Here is a 9,832-nt window from a genome sequence, read left to right as displayed (position 1 = left end):
GCGGTAAAATTTTGGGGAGGGGATGGGTCTAGGAAGGGGCCTCTTCAGGCAACGGGATAGATCGATAATCGATGGTCGATATGCCGGTGCTCGGGGTCGATGGGGCTGGCGGATATCCCGCGATGACGGGTGGGCTGAGGTCTTCGGGCTCGGCGACAGATGGCTCCGGATGGACGTTTTGACATCAGTTGGGCAGCTTCGTTTATTTCTCCGGAGTCCCATGTTGCTCCGTTTCCTTGGAGAAGGGGTTAGGGGTCTGTCTCCGGCCTCGTAGCTCCTTCTGCGGGTATTCCTCGTAGGTTTTCCGTCGCCTTCATCGGCCCGACACCGGTGGGCAGGGAGAAAGGGGTTAGGTGAGGGAAGGGTTAAGGGTTATCTTTAGGTGGGAATGTAGGGTGGGAAAGCGCAGCGATTGTAACGGGAGGGGCACGGGTGTCACCACGTTACAATGCATATATACATTATTGATGTGCCCAGATAATTTGACAAGTGTGGAAATGGCGAACATTTTGTCCAGTGACTTTTAAACTATAATTTTTAACAAAAGAATACATACGTAACTCTATGTAGGAGCGTAAAATTTCCTTTATCAATATATGCATATGATTAATTAAACCGTCTACCGTTAATGTATCCCTAACATGAATTTGTATCTCAGAAAATAAATTGTTATTGGAGAACATCAACTCTTGAAAAGCTGTGGAAGCAAGAATAGCCGGTAAATTTTTTTTCGCTGGTGGTTTATCCATATTTTTGTTTACCGATCAGCGAAATAACTTTTCTATAACAGTATAATGACACTGCAAGAGGGTAATATAAGAAATCCGCGAGATTTTGTGTTTATCAGGCGCAGTGTGGAGTTTGTGTTATCAATAATGTCATAACACGAATTTAAACACTCTATGCATTTTATTTTATACTTTAACTGTTTTACTATATAACCGGCAATATAGGCGATTATCTGCTCTGAATATTCCGATAAATTACAATTTAATTGGAAATTAAAATTTAAAAATTCTTGTAGACTCTGTTCTACTGTATCTGTATTTTCTAAATCGTACTTTCTTTGCAATCTTTCATTTTCGTGTATTGAAACAATTGCAGTGTCATACAGGTCTAATTGCGCAGTTTTTTTTACGGAAGAAACATTTAAAATTGCTGTGTCATCTAATGCTATAACATTACCATTAGATGCTTTAGTCTCGTGCCGAATTAACAATCTTTTGTACGCGGATATAAACTGGTATGCAGTTGGATTGGGACACCAACCGCTCCTACCTCTAATCGCGCAGAAAAAAAGTTCTAAGTGATCTTGGCTTATTTTATATGTTAACAGATACTTCATTGCTGTGTGCGGTGTTCCTATGTATGTATCGAAAACATTTATCGCGGAAAGTACACTATTATGCATACCAATGAAACCTGCTTTTCGCCGACATAGATATACGGGCACACCTTCCCGCGTCCGCAAACTTCGCAAATACTCGAGTTCCTCCAATATTCGAGGTCGCCACAAACCTTCGTTTTGTTTGACCAGAGGGCTTTTACTATGTTTTCCCCATGGATTGCGAATATTCAAAAAATCAAAAACCGTATTAACACATTTAATAAAACGAATTGCCCCTTCTGAATGAAACTGTGGCAATTTTAATTCTAAAGAACAAAATTTTATTGCTTAAAGTTTGTTCGGGATTGATGGGGATCCCGGAAGGATTGCGTCGGAAATGACTTGACACTTGCTGGGTCGGTTTCACAAATTGATTTATTTGAGTCAATTTATAAATGGGATGTGAACACGCTGATTTGACAATTAATCGCTGAGCAGACAAATACAAATATTTGATCGTTGATCTGTTACCGTGATCCGTCGAATTTACAATTGGTTTGATCTGCAGTCGCGAACAATAAGTCCCGTTAATTTTATTAATTCGGCCTGCTATGGTGATGGTGCCCGTGAGCGTGTGCGAGGTTGGCACGTGGTTGGCAGCTCACGTGCACAGTGAATTGATTGTAAATGAGCAATACCTGGTGATCCTGGTCGCTTGCACTGTTGCGAGGGATCGTGAGCTGAAGATTTGGCCTGTTGAACGTTGGTGAGTTGCACTTGAGCACTTTTTGAAACGCACGCGGTGATCTATATCGCTTATTGATCGATAATGGCGTCGGTGAGCGCGAGCCGGCGAGAAGACCCCTGCTCACGCGTTACCTAGATGGGCGACTCCCGATCGATAAATCGATCGACCGTGAGCGCCATCATGACTGAGCAGATTCTCAAACAAAGTTCGTGCTGCTAAATAAACTTTCATTATCATTTTTTTATACTCTATGTGCGTGTTTCTAAGTTTATTACTTAAATGTAAGCCCTCTTTTTTCTGCAGTGATGCTAAATGTTCTATATATTTCCAGTTGATTTCGTTATTGTTATTATCTAATACAATTTTATACTCCCCAAAACAATTCCGTATGTTTTTTAACATATGACATGGATCAAAAAATACATTAATATGTGGCTCACTATTTACCGGATGATTAAAATATGTCCGCGGATCATTATTTTCAAGGAAGAGGTTTGCACCAAGCAAATTGCCCATATAAAGGTTTGATGCGAGACCATCCGTTATTAATGATGTTATTGCAACACCTACCCTATTTAATTTAATCAACGTCTCGCAACAACTGGCAGCTTCCAATTCTCATCCAACGAGACAACCATAACAACTAATGCCTCCTTCGTCAGAGGTAAATCGTCGTTCTCTCTACCACATGCAACACCAACATCCACATGGCCGCGCACTTTTCCATCGCGTCCTCTTTGATACCCCTTCTTTACTGCCATTTCATCGATAACAAGTGAGCATAATAATTTTTCATTGTTTTGTGCTTTTACTATGGCTTTATATTCTAACGATGCAAACGATTCATCGGTAAACCCCGGCTCCGCATTTACGCTTGAATACCACGCTCTCAACGTGTTTACGTGAGGTAAAGCTAATAGAAATGTATTCCTGACATACTCATACGCTTTTGACGAATAAAAATGCAGCGTTAATGCAAAAGCACGCAAACCATGTGGATAGTGCTGTTTTGACACAACACCATTTTTCTTGTTTCTTACTATACGATTAAATAATTCTAGCGGGACATCTTGTAGCATAGATAATGTTAGTAAGTAATGGAAATAGGTATGGGTTTTAGTTTATAAAATAAATTAAACACAAGAAATACAAAACAACTTCAACTTTATTTCAAGTAAAATGCGGACGACGTCTGTACGGTTTGAGATTCAAAACTGAAGTGAAAATAAATGTGAAAAGAAAACTAGGAGGAAAAACCCCTATTGAGCCCTCTTAAAGAAACTTAGAGAAGTGCCCATGTGCTGTTTATTACTCGGCCCTTTCCGGTGAGACAAACTGTAGACCTTCAATACTTGACCTGAGGACCGTTAAGCCATTCAAAGTACATTGTCACTGTCCTTCGACACTCGACTTATTTTTATAGCTAGATATTCGAACAGGCCCCCTCAAAAGTAAGTCGGTGTTCCTCACATTAATCTAATCAAACTATTACCGTACAGATCATCTTCCTTATGTTTATATTGACTCTACCTCTGGGAGCAAATTACAATGGTCCAACATTCGTTGCAAGGGAATGGGGAAACCCAGAAAAAACCCATCCAGACCATGTCAAATACTTATATAAAAAAAAAATTACTATCTAGTATAGTAAAAGTATACCAAAAACAAGTATATATGAAATTTCTAATGTTGAAATTAATTCTAATAAAAATTCTAATAATAAAATATATATATTTTTATTTTTTATTTTTTATTTTTTTTATTTTAACTAATTTTTCTTTTACTCCAGACCCATCATTGTCCTGAATTCCACGAATTTTGGTGATGGTAGTGGTTTGGTCAGAATATCCGCTACCTGGCTATCTGTTGAAACATATTTCAGCTTAATAATGTTTTTCTCTATTTGTTCACGTGAAAAATGGTATTTAATATCTATATGTTTAGATCTCTTGTGATTGTCCGGATTGTTTGCAATGCTTATGCAACCATTATTATCCTCATGTATTATAATTGGTTTTGTAACGTCTATCTTAAGGCTAATTGCTAAAGATCTTAACCACAAGGCTTCTCTTACACCTTCAAAAAGTGCCATATACTCCGCTTAGGTAGATGAAGCAGCTACCGATGCTTGCTTTTTCGTTGACCAGCATATAATACATCGATCGAACAGTTTAAATAAATATCCTGTCGTACTTTTCCGGTCATTTTCATCATGACCTCCCCAATCAGAATCTACGTAACCGCTTATTATATTATCAAAAGTTCCTTTCATGTAACTTAATTTAATATCAATTGAACCTTTGAGATATCTTAATACACGCTTTAAATTTTGCCAAAGTTCTTTATTATTTTTGTTTATGTATCTACTTAAAATATTTATTGCGGTACTTAAATCGGGCCTTGTGCATAACATAATATACATTAAACAACCGATTAAATTTCTGCATGGCGCCTCATATTTCTTATCTGAATTTAATGCTACATAATCTAATTTACTTTACATAGGAGTGCTTACCGGATTACACTCATTCATATTGAACTTCTCTAATACTGTTTTTATATCAGCAGTTTGATCTAAAGTTATTTTATTATTATCGCGTTCAATTCTTATTCCCAAAAAGAAACTAATATTGTTCAGATCCGTCATCCTAAATCTATTCATTAGGTATCTTTTGAAATTCGTCATAGTTTCAATGTTTGCAGTGGCAATCACAAGATCATCCACATATAATATTACATATATATATTTTCTAATATATTTCCTCTATCTAACATATTGTATATACACCGATCAACCGATGAGCTTTGGAAACCTCTCTCTACAAGACATCTCTCAAATGTCTCGAACCAACATCTCGCTGCCTGTTTTAAACCATATATGGCTTTATTTAATTTACAGACTTGATTTTCTTTGCTTTTCACACCTTGAGGAACTTTCATATAAATTTCCTCTTTTAACTCTCCATTTAAAAATGCTGTTTTTACATCCATATGATGTATCAACAAATTATGTTGATTTGCAAAAGCAATTACGAATCTAAAACTGGCTATCCTTGCAACCGGTGCAAATGTTTCATTATAGTCAGTCAAATATTTCTGACTAAAACCGCGAGCAACGAGACGTGCCTTGTATTTTGAAGGATTTCCATTCTCATCATGTTTAATTGTAAATACCCACTTGCAATCGACAATGTTTTTATCTTTTGGCTTCGATACCAAATCCCAAGTTTTATTAATAATTAATGAGTTTATTTCATCTGCAATAGCTTGTTCCCACTTAACTCTATCTTCTATAGTCTTAATTTCATCAAACGAGGTGGAAATTTTAAAAACCATCGACTGAACACACAAAAGATAATCATTGTCATTATCAAGTTCATTATATATCATAGGAGGGCGTTGTTTAATCCTATCACTCCTTCTAGGTTCTATGTTTTCTTTTAATTCGTCTACTTGATTTTTCTCCGGTCCTAACATTCCTGTTACATCTGTTTCAATTACAGATTTACTATTCCTTTGATCTAACATTACTTTTACTCTCGGCTCTACCATATCTGATTCATTGTTATCAGATTTTCTCCTTTTTAACCCATCTGATTTTTGACTATCAGATTTATTAAGCTCACACTGTATATCTACTGATTTCGGCACCTCTCGAGATGCATCAGTTTCACATAAGTCACGTTTTAAACCAGTTTCCTTTATTACAGGCCGAAATTCTAAGTAATTAATTTCATCTACTATCACATCCCTTACTGTCTCAAATTTCCCTTTTTCTACGTTCCACACTTTATAACCATTTGTTGTAAATCCTACCAATATACACTTATAAGACTTTTCGTCAAATTTTGATTTCCTAACTTTATTATGAACATATCCTGTGGAACCAAAAACCTTTAAATATTTCAATTTGGGCTTTTTATTATGCCACAATTCAAATGGAGTTTTATTAACAGTAAGAGCTTTCGATGGAGTTAAATTAATTAAATATGTATCATTGCACGTGCTTTTTTGGTTATCGTCCTATTCATACGTTCTGCAACACCATTTAATTGTGGAGTTCGTGGGACCGTTAAGTGATAACTTATTCCTTTTTGTATACAAAAATCTTTCATTTCGTTTGATAAATATTCTTTGCCATTATCACAATATAGATTGACAATTTTTAAATTAAAACGCGCCTCACTTTTTGCAACATAAACTTTAAAAATTGTGAATACATCCGATTTATTCTCAAGCAAATACGTCACACAATAATGCGTATATTCATCAATAAAAGTAATAAAATACTTTTTATCATTAATTGTAGAAGGAGTGATTGGACCACAAACATCTGTATGAACTATAAACAACGGTTGCGTAATGTGATGTTTATCTTTTGCCTTTTCAAATGGCAATTGAACTTGTTTCCCATTTATGCAGGCCTCACATAAACTATCATTAGGAATTACTTTTTCAAGGAACATCACATCTTCCACCATTTGTTTACTTTTCAGTTGTAAAAATTTCGTTTTTCCTATATGCCCTAATCGTCTATGCCATAATTCATAATCATTCACTGTTCTATTTGACATATAAGAATTAAATGAATTTACCCTTTTTCCTGTAAATTAAATTATTTAAGGGCTTACCATACATTATCGTTTTATCATCTCTTATGATTTCAACACCCCTCTCATCGAAGATAATACTCATCCCTTTCATCTGCAATTTTCTTACGGACAGTAAATTGTACGGCGCGTCCGGGCAGTACCATACTTCTTCTAAAACGCCGTTGACTCCCATGTTGGTAGTTACAGGTACCTGTCCTTTCTTCAAGGCCAATATAAACTCCCCATTCTTCGCTATTGATATCTTAATTGGTGGATCAAGTACTTGTACGCTTGAAAACACCTTATCCTCGTTTACGATGTGATCCGACGCTCCCGAATCCAAAATAAACGACAATTTTTCATTTTTCAAATCTTGATAATTCCCAGTCATAAATGCAAAACCGGATACATTATCACTGGTAGTTGCCTGGATTGTTTGAACTGAATGCAAGTTTTGATTCTTATTTTGCTGTTCTGCTCTATATTGCTGCCTCCTTTTATGATAGTAACACTCTCTAATCTTATGTCCTTTTCTCCCACATTGATGACATTTTCCAACGAACTGTTGCTTATTTGGTTTGAACACATTCATTCTTTTGGTGTTACCCCTGCGGCTTCCTTTTCTGAATTCACAAAATTGTTTGGTCGGTGGTTTTGAACTTCAGTATGTAATACTTTTGCACTGGTATCTAACTTTTCACTTCTGATCTTCGTTTCATGATCGAAAAGTCTTTTCTTCACTATATCGCGTATTGAATATATATTAATATTCTAGCAATTGTTTCAGAATATTTCTTGTAAACGCTTGGCAGTTTTTGTTGCCTATTCGCGACAATACGTGTTTATGATCCCTGTCGACCGTTGTCTCGAACGTTCTTGAACGTTGGTCGACGTTTTCGAAATCCCAGTGGTTGTCACGCAAACCTCGCTTTCTATTCCCATTCAAATCGCTTCATATCATTCAGATCGAATCACTTTCATTCTTTATTGCACTCATTCTTCCGTGGAAAGACCGGCTGACGCATGCTCTACAGGTATGAGAGGTACCCACTCGTAAAGTAGGCAAAAATCGCATTTTTCCTTATTCTGCGCTAGTTAAGCTGGGATACCTCCATGTGCGTCGCACTGCTTAACCGCGTGGCGAAGGATGTTTATGATACCTCTCTTCGACCTTAAACGGTTTCGAATTTCAATAGATTTCTAGTACGTAGTTCCAACGGCAATCGTCCCAAGGAAGATTAATTTGTATTATTTGAAAGAGCTAAATATAGCCTCCTTTGTGCTCCTCGCCTGGGATACTTCCACGTGCGTCGCACCGACGAGGCACACAAAGTGGGTATATTAAATGTGAACTATTGGAATGAAAATAAAAGAAAAGGAAAGGTCATTTTGAATCTCAAACTCCTAACTCGTGTTCCCGTGTGGAATACCTTCAAGTGCAACGCACCCGACGGAGAAGCACGAGGTAGGAGGAGCGCGAGTAAAACGGAAAATTTAGAAAAGATGAAAAATATAAGGCCCTTCCTTGAGCCCCTCATGTGGAATACTTTCAAGTGCTGTGCACCCGATGAGGAACGCAAGGACGGGATGTAAATTCAGCCCGGACGTAACAGGCGCCTGGACCCGTGGTTGGTGGTCCCATGATGCGTACGGGCCAAGTGCCTGCTTCGATCCGCGTTATGCGCGGTTGCGCTTCTGGCGGCCGCGAGTCCCGCTGGCCTAATGGCGTCGCTTCTGCTTTGTGTAATTGGGCTGCGTCTACCGGCATTGTTGCTGACTGACTTATCCCATCCCGCGGGTCCGCGGCTTGATTTATATTGGACCGCGGGGCGGTTTGCCTCGCGAGTTCGCGATCCGCGAGCTCGCCCTCTGGCAGCCGGATGTCCGCGGTTGTTTTGCGGTTCGCGGTTTATAGTCGCGCTTTCGTCGGTGGTGGGGCAAGGCTTCAGGTCCTGTACATGGGCCATGCGGGTTTTCCCCCGGGCTTCTCGTAATCGCACCACGGTGGGGCTGAGACGTTCGATGACTTCGAAGGGTCCGGCGAATTTTGGGGCCAGTTTCGCGTTGACATTGTCGGCTGCGGCGGACAGTGGATGGTCTCGTCGCATGACCTGATCGCCTACCTTCGGGGCCCACGGTCGTCTTCGTAGGTCGTAATACTTTTTCCGGGCTTGGTGGGCTTTGGCCAGTGCGCGTTGCGCCAGTGCGAGCGCGTCCTGTGGTCGTTCTATCGCCTCGGTGCGGTCTTCTCCGGTCGGGAGGGTTAGATGACTGCTCCCTGGGGTGGCCAATTCTCGCCCGTAGTTGAGGTACGCCGGAGTTTGTTCGGTGGTCTCGTGCCAGGCCGTATTATATGCGAAGCCATATTATATGCCAGCTCTGGCAGCCACTCGTCCCAGTCGCGGTGGCCGGTGTTCGTGGCCTGGGCGATCATGATCTTTAGGACTCGGTTAGTGCGTTCTACTGGATTGCACTGCGGGGTGTATGACGGCGTCTTCCGGCATTCGATCCCGTATGTCGCGAGGAGAGTCGCAAATTCGCGACTTTCGAATTGCCGACCGTTGTCGGTCAGGATTTGCCTTGGGCGGCCGAATCTCATGGCTACTCTTTCCCGGATGGCACTAGTGACGGCGGGTCTGGTGGAGTGGCTGTAGCTTGACCCACTTCGTGAATTTATCCTGTATTACCAGGAGCGTGGTGTGGCCCTTCCTGGGCCGAGGGAGGGGCCCCACGAGGTCGGCCGTGACGACCTCCCACGGGCCGCTAGTTGGGGTCGAGTACATGGCCCCGGCTGGTACCTGCTGGAGCACCTTATGTGCCAGGCAGCTCGTACAGCTGCGCACCTGGAGGACGGCGTCCCTGAACATCCCTGGCCAGTAGTAGCGCTGGGCTAACCAGGCGTTTGTCTTGCGTATGCCCAGGTGTCCGGCGGTTGGGGCATCGTGGTTTTCCACCAGGATGTCCTTTCGCTTGTCCTTCCGGATACACTCCTTCCATTCCAGGTCAGGGCGGAATCCCGAGGTGTCCGGTATATGTCGGTAGAGGCGTGCATTTTGGATGCGGTATTCCAGGTGGTGCCCCGGGTCCTTCTCCACGGCTTGGCGGGTCCGGTCGTACCATCGGTCGGGCTCGTCGACTGCGTCGGCTTTTTCTTCCGGCGGGTCC

This window comes from Osmia lignaria, chromosome 8, assembly GCF_051020975.1.
Source record: "Osmia lignaria lignaria isolate PbOS001 chromosome 8, iyOsmLign1, whole genome shotgun sequence".
Taxonomy (NCBI): Eukaryota; Metazoa; Arthropoda; class Insecta; order Hymenoptera; family Megachilidae; genus Osmia; species Osmia lignaria.
The sequence above is the reverse complement of the archived record's forward strand: the minus strand, read 5'-3'. Positions refer to the sequence as shown.